General features: G+C 45.4%; 1 long non-coding RNA gene across 1 annotated transcript; it reads left to right on the plus strand.

The window, feature by feature from the left end:
- The first annotated feature begins 720 nt into the window (after window positions 1-720).
- On the plus strand, window positions 721-3142 carry LOC135378317 (uncharacterized). Its single transcript, XR_010418325.1, has 3 exons — window positions 721-1056; window positions 1149-1217; window positions 1386-3142. It is a non-coding gene; the product is annotated as an uncharacterized LOC135378317 (long non-coding RNA).
- Window positions 3143-7485: the final 4343 nt, after the last annotated feature.

Genomic DNA, 7485 nt, shown 5'->3' on the forward strand with positions numbered 1-7485 from the left:
ACACAAATTCGGTGAGTTCCACAGCTTAATACTTGGAACAGCTTTGGGAATTCTCTTAGGCGGCAACCGCATGGAGCAACGTTTGCCAACTGAATCGGGCCAACGGAGCGCCAACTCAGCGTGAACGGAACGGTATCGAAGCTATGCAACCGCATGGAGCAAAATGTCCACGTTGAGGTTGTCATGGTGAAGCGTCGGCCCAGCGTTTACCACCGCTTGTTGCACGCGATGTGGCAATGCTTATTGTAGTAAACAGCTGTACGCATTGTTTCGTAACATAAATAGTAACATAGTAGTACGGTAAATAGTAACGTAGTAGTACGGTGCTAATAACATCTAGAAATCAGGTGTTTACAATAAATTTTGAGATACAAAGAGAATGCTGGCTTATGACTGTTTCTAGCAATGCTCACTAAAGAAATATCAGAGTGCGTTTTTGTTACCGTTATCTCCTCACACATTTCCGATTTGCCATGTGCCACAAATAATATTTTGATGTTTCATTAAGTCAACCTTCGCCTTACACACCTTTGCCACCTCCTGTCAAAGGATATATTTTAAGTTGATGTCCTTATACTGACTCAGTTGTCTCGCGACGTAAACACCCAATTATTAAATTATCCTTATACTGAACAAGTTTGACGTTCCAAAGGGGTTGCCTCCTTGAAACCTCCGATATCCGCAACTTTCAGCGACTAAAGAGGGCGCTTCGCATTTCTCAAAATGGCGGCGGAGAGGTGATCGCGGAGTTGTTGTGTTTTATCCGTATGTGTAGTTATTTCGCTGGGTCGCGTTCAGTCGTGAGGTCATGCCTTGACATAAAACCTGAAAAGAAGAGGCAGAGAGCATCCTTCAAGTGCTATTTCCGCTCACATATGTGATAACGATTCGACCCGATCAGGATACGTTTCTGCGAAGACAGGCGTGTGCTGTGGAAGAAGCCGTCCTCAAAGCAGCCCATGTAATCTACTGCGCGCCGTATCGCGTGAAAATGGCAACAGTATATTTATCAGCCTGATTCTTCAGACCAGCAATCTCAAAAGTCCACCGGAAAACGTTAGTGTCACTGTGGACAACACTAAGCCGGCGTATCTTGACGTTCTCTGCATTGAGGCAGATTAACAAGTAACAATTTTATTGTGCCGCAGGTATTCATGCACATGCAGAGCGTGAGGAAGGCGTACACACGTTATTGCTGGGTTATTGTTGATACACAAGTAAGTAGTTCTTGTGGTCCCTGCGTGACCTAAACATAAAGTCACATACCACTTTTATGCTTTCTTATATTCCAAAGACTACCTTCGTCCTTGTCCATTGTTTTTCCTAATTGATGTGATGCAACCTAGATTGCTTCGAGATGCTTTAATCTATATTTTTTCTCACAGGATAGGCATCAACAATGTTGTCGTTTTGGACTCTCCTCTACGGATGTGGAGCAACGGTGGGGTAAATGTCCAAGACTAATATTATTAAACCGGCAAAGGGAATAGTCTTGTGCAATATCAACCAAGCTCTGGCTGTTCAATTCGACAACAGGCAACTTGAAGACATTCAACATGATTTCATCAAAGCATCTCCGTGCTGCGCTCTATATAGCTTTGCTCAAGAAAAATGCTTTAATCCAACCATGCGTCAGCTAACCAGAGGACCACCCACACGAACGATATACTGACAGTGCAAATAGTGAAGCCTTAATCAATAACATATTATGTGACTTCCTATCTAGTGTTGTTAACAGTTTTCTATCAAGTAGCATTTTACGACATTGGTCATTTTAAAATTTATAAATGCTCACTACAAGAGGCAGCAACCTCTGTCTGTTATGTTTATGAGAGTAACGTTGCCATTCCCCTTGAACCCAATGCAATCTGCAATGGCAAAGGAACAACAACAATAACAAATAAATCATGACTATGACCTGGGGTGATTCACCACTGGAGAGCAGTACACTACCCAATTACACGCCAAAGGAACGTTCCTTCTCGATGTCAAGTCACAATATCTGTTTCTTTATTCAAAGGTTGAAGCGCGGCTATAGTTGTTAAAAGGATGACCAATACATTACTGAAATGACCAGAAGGTTATGCTATGTGTACTTCTCTCACATTCTCCCTCACGTGTCATCATTTCATGTGTCACAGGTACTGTGTGAATACAATACCGAAAAACATTTTTTAGCTCTTATACAAACATTGTTTGTGTTTGAGGTGTGAGAATTAGCCCAGTGCAATATTTTAGATTATTTATTCAGTTCACCAGTGTACCAGGGCTTCTTACAGTTATTATGAGAAGTGCAATATTTTGTTGTATCCTGCTTTGCAAATAAATTCGGAATATTTTAGCAGCTCTTTATACTGTGCAAAAAGAAAAACTCTGTGGCTTCTTGTGACTTATGAAGAAAGCATAAAAACTGTTTTGCAGTGTTTATTTGTATTTTTGTTTGTTTTTGTTAGAGCACTATCTACACATATGCACATCTTACGAACGCCAGCAGGAATGCTAAATGACACACAGACGATAGACGATCTTTGTAGAAGTACAAAGAGCAAGAGAATGGGTTTATTTGCAAATAAGCTATAGTTTTTGCAGTACGTGAGTACGGGGAATGTCTTCATTTTAGCTCCTGACGAGCGCAAAAAAGCTTCCGCTGCAACATAGACCGTCTACTTAAACTTTTAATAACTTAGTTGTAAATAAACAACCCATTCTCTTACGATTTGTACCTTGTGCTGATCGATTCACGTGCGAATAAACATTCCGTTAGATGTTCCGTTGAAACAGTCAGCACTTCCAACGAGTCACCAAATATTATTTACGTCGTTGCCTGTGTACCGGTGTCCAACGCGTGTTACCCATTACGGCTTCTCGAATTCAGCATTATGTACTCGATACACGGTGATTTTCAAATTTATTTTACTTCACAAAATAGTATAGATTATCATAGCTATGTGGAACTTTTCTACGAACTTTGTGTTTCCTCTCATATCAACCTCTGTGAAGTAGGGTTGGGTCCTTTGGCTACCAGGGGTAAACATCCCATGTCATCATAACTTCTGTATCATTTATTGTTGTTGTTGTACATGCTTCCGAATTTCGAGATATATAGAGAAACTCTTTCATTAAATGGAATACATTAATCATATATATATTGCTCTCAGTCTATTCTTTTGCTATTTTCTTTTATTTTATGTTTCCAGCGATTTGAGCACACATTTGAATCACACATCACAGGCACAACTGCCTGCTCACACCTGTCGCACTAGAAGTATAATTATATGTCCTATAGCCAAGAGTTTTCTCTAATCCAATTCCAATCCAATTCTAAGCCATAATCCAGTTCTAATCCAACACAATCCAGTTCTAATCCAACACAAGCCAAATCCAAAGCCATCTGACTGGTCACCATTAGCTCCGCCCACTTCACGTTGATTGGCCCATGCTAAGCCTACTGATCTTTGATTGGCTGACCGTAGCTCCGCTCCTTTATGCTAATTAGTTGGCTTGGCTCCGCCCAGTTCACGCTGAATGGCCCGTGCTAAGCCTACTGATCATTGATTGGTTGACTGTAGCTCCGCCCCTTTATGCTAATTACTTGGCTCTGCCCACTTCACGCTGATTGGTGCATGCGTATCGCTGAGCACAGCTCCGCCCCTTTATGCTAATTAACTGGCTCCGCTGATTGGTCCATTCGAAGCCTACTGATCACTCTCCACATTTTCCAGACTTTCTAAGCCCTCTGATTGGCCGTCCCCAATTTAAGCCTACCGATTGGCCTGTTTTAAGCCCACTGATTGGCTGACTAAGCCCGCTGAACATAGCCTTCGTTAGCACCTGCCAGATGGCGCGCTCGGCAGCGACCCCGCTGCGGCTTTATCTCAGACAGACAGGGAAAAAAATACATTTCAACGTTTATTGAGTACATGTTTGAGGAAAAGCATGGCAGTCTTGGAAAGGTTGATTCCTTTGATGCTGGGCGTGGTTCCGCGTTAAATGACGGATCATGTAGACGTCTCCGGAACAGCGACTGAGAAAAATTTCGTCCTCCGTGAGTTGGCACTTCCACGTGCACTGGATATCCTCGTAGCTGTCGCTCACGTCCAGTGAGTGAAGGCACGTACGCAGCGATCCAGTAGCGTTCCTGTCCAGGCTAATGCCGGACCGCATAGGTACCACGTGCCACTCCCTGATGGCCAAGATGTCGCCTGGGCATTCATGCGCGTACGTGTGCTTATCCTTCTCCAGCTTGATGTTCGCCGTACGGTTGCTGGCGTCCAGCGCCAGCGCGCACGAGACGAGCGAGAAGAGAACGAGGTACCACATCCTTCCAGTGACGCAGTCCAAATGATGCTACTCCTTCTCATCCACTGCATTATCTGTGCGGGGGGAAAGAACGCCGGGTGAAATCCCGCTATCTACGTCATCCACTCGAACTTACCATATTCGCAGCTTCCGTACGGGTCGGAGTCCACGTCATTGTAGAGGTATTGTTTGTCGTCGTACGCCATCAGACTTCTTTTCACATTTCTGATGGTGTACATGAACTGTTTCTTTCCCACTATTGACACCTGTTCGTGCGATACGCTAGCGTGTTTGAATAGGGTATCGCGGTACATGTCATGGAGGAGGTGTTTGCGCACAATGTTCTTTTTGACCCCTTTAGCTCTCGCTATCTGTTTTCCCCCGGCTAATTTGATGGAATACATTTTGGCTTTCAAGCATATTACTTCCTCGTTGGGTATGCTACCCGTTTCACTTTTGAACGCGCCAAGCCTACCGCGATTCCTCTCGCTGTACAGTGGATGATCCCGATCAAAGGAAGACAAGTCTAAATGGTCGTCGGCGATCGCTCGTAAGTCGTAACTGATCTTCGTAGTCCTTACGGAATAGGCCGAGGATCAGAGAGTCCGTGTCAAAGTAGCAGGTAATCACCGGACAAGTGAGCTTACTCAGCAGGGTTTAATAGTAGAACGAGTACATGGTTAACTTACTCTGTTCTAAAATCGTGAAGCCAATCTGCAGGAGGAAATCGCATCGCACTTTTCTTTTGCGCATTTCGTACATGACACAATCGGGGGACAAAATTTCCATTCGTACACATTCCGCCCGACTCCCGAGGCGACTCGCCGTCTCCTCATCGAAGGCAATTAGCAACGTAAAGGCATTTAGCAACGTACGCCCAAAGACTGCATTATTTGAGGTTTTATAGAAATTTTTCTCGAACGTCGTGCTCGAGGCGACGCCTCTGGCAACATTGTCCTCCATGTAGGGACATTTTTGTCACCCTCATGCCCAGTCTACAATAGAGCGCGAGCAGCGCGTAATGAACAACGTACTCGACCTTGTCCTTGCACGTGAGCAGCAGCTTTTTGCTGTTCGCCGGCTGATACATTAAAGGAGCATGGAAATCATTTGGAACATATATTTTTTCACCGCTTGATATGAACATACTACCTTCATAAACTGTTACGGAAAATATTTCCTTCGAAAAGCACGAATTTCCTGAGAAAATTAGTTTGGAAGAATGCGCTCCGCGGCGACAGTCTCCCCCAAGCCGAGTCTGGCGTGTGGTGACGTCAGGCGTCCGAGCACTTCATTGGCTGCCGGAAGCGTCCGCTCCCCGCCAGAATCGTCTGCTAGCTCAGGAATCGTGGCAACTTACCGACTGAGACGCTGTTGCTATTTATTTGCGTTTGACATTCACTTGCGTTCTTACATGATTTGTCTCGTAAGTTTTGCATAAAACAAGACTGCGGGCTGTGTAAAAGGTGTAGCCATGCCTCTGTGTTGCAGTGACGGCCCGGGTTGAGGTGGATCGTACGCGGTTGTGATTTCTGTTCCGATTGTGCTGAGGTGTCGTTCATTAGTGAACAGTATTGTGCCTGTGTGTGCAGCATATATTTATGTGATACGACTAAATACGTTCCTGTCAGTTGGAGATTTATTTCATGTGCCAGTGTTGTATTCTGCGTATGACCATTCAAAAAAGAAAATGATTATTTGACCATGTATTTTGGGGTTTCCCACAGATCGCTAGCAGATGAACTTTACTAACTTTATTTTGGTATTCATGTTGTAGTGTTTGTGGAGACGTTACGCTCCTGGTATCACTAAGATATGGTAAGCGCAATGTTACACAGCTATGCGTTCATCGGTCCGCTCTTTCGCCTCAGAGATGCCAGTGTCCATGCGGTTCAGAGCCCATAGTGTTGACCACAACACGGAGAAGTCATGATGGTCGGCAACATCTTCAAGTGAAAACACTGGTCACTGCGCCGCGTCTTCATGACTATGCATTTGTAAACAAGAAGAAGCACTATATTTCAATCCGAATGTTCGTTCACACTTAGCAGCATCACTTACCAGCCTCCGGTACATTCGTGTGGCGAAATAGAAGCTCGAGGAACTTAGCCTCCAACTCCATAAAACGTTTCGTCGAGAAGAGCAGACGTGTCGCCTAAAGAGTGTTCAATTCATCACCTGTCCTTCGCACGGCGTCCGATGAGCAACAACGCTTCCTTCCCGGTCGGCTTGCCAGCGCGCGCCGGAGAAATCGCAAAAAATAAAGAAAAAGACGGCGCGGTCACATGACGTCAGCGGCTGACAGCCGAGTGAGGGGGCATTTCTGCCGCGAGATTCAAAGCTCCCTCGCGCTCCAGGATTGCGCGCTACGCTGAAACTTTTTGTGCGAATATGTATCACAGGGCTCAGAATCATAATTTCTACTTCTCCCGTCATATTTTATTCCGATCATTTCCATGCTCCTTTAACTCTTCGAGGAGCCCTCGCTGGAATGGTGAGAGCCATTCCTTCGGGACGACCGCCTTCTCGGGAGCCAGGGGGAAGTACCGCGTCAGCGCGTGGATAGATTTTGGATACTCCAAGTCGCACACGTACACGTATCCCCCGTCCGAATCCGTGGGGTGACGCCTAAAATCTACGGAGCTAAAATCCTCGACCCATTCGAAATCGCCGATGGGGAGGTGATTTATCATACTGAATCCGTAAAGATTGTTGCAATCTATGTACGATATGGGGGGGTACACCTCCTCTTTATTGGGATCGTAGCCACTGCACAGCGGGTTGTTAGCCCGTAAATGACGCCTGCTCGCCTGATAGAGCTCGCCTCTAACACCCGATTCAATGGTTCGGTACATGTCCTCGTCGATGATCAGTTCCAATTTTGCCTGCGTGTAATTTAGAGCGCATTTCCACGAATAGGATGCCAGAGAAACGCAATGAAGCAATTCCAATCCGCGCGCGTCGTAGCACAGGCGCCGGATGTGCTGCATTACATCAGCATGTAACAGGGCATCCGTTTTCAGGTACAATGCGTTATAATCCCTCAGATTTGAGCATCCAAAATGTTCAAATACGTGCAGCGCGTACTGATAGTCTTCGTCGCTTATATCCTCCCCCGTCAGATCGTTTCGGAAGGCGGATTTTGCCGGCAGAGCCAATTCGTCGTAGACCGCGAACGAGCTAACG

Source organism: Ornithodoros turicata, chromosome 1, assembly GCF_037126465.1.
Source record: "Ornithodoros turicata isolate Travis chromosome 1, ASM3712646v1, whole genome shotgun sequence".
In the NCBI taxonomy this organism is placed as follows: domain Eukaryota; kingdom Metazoa; phylum Arthropoda; class Arachnida; order Ixodida; family Argasidae; genus Ornithodoros; species Ornithodoros turicata.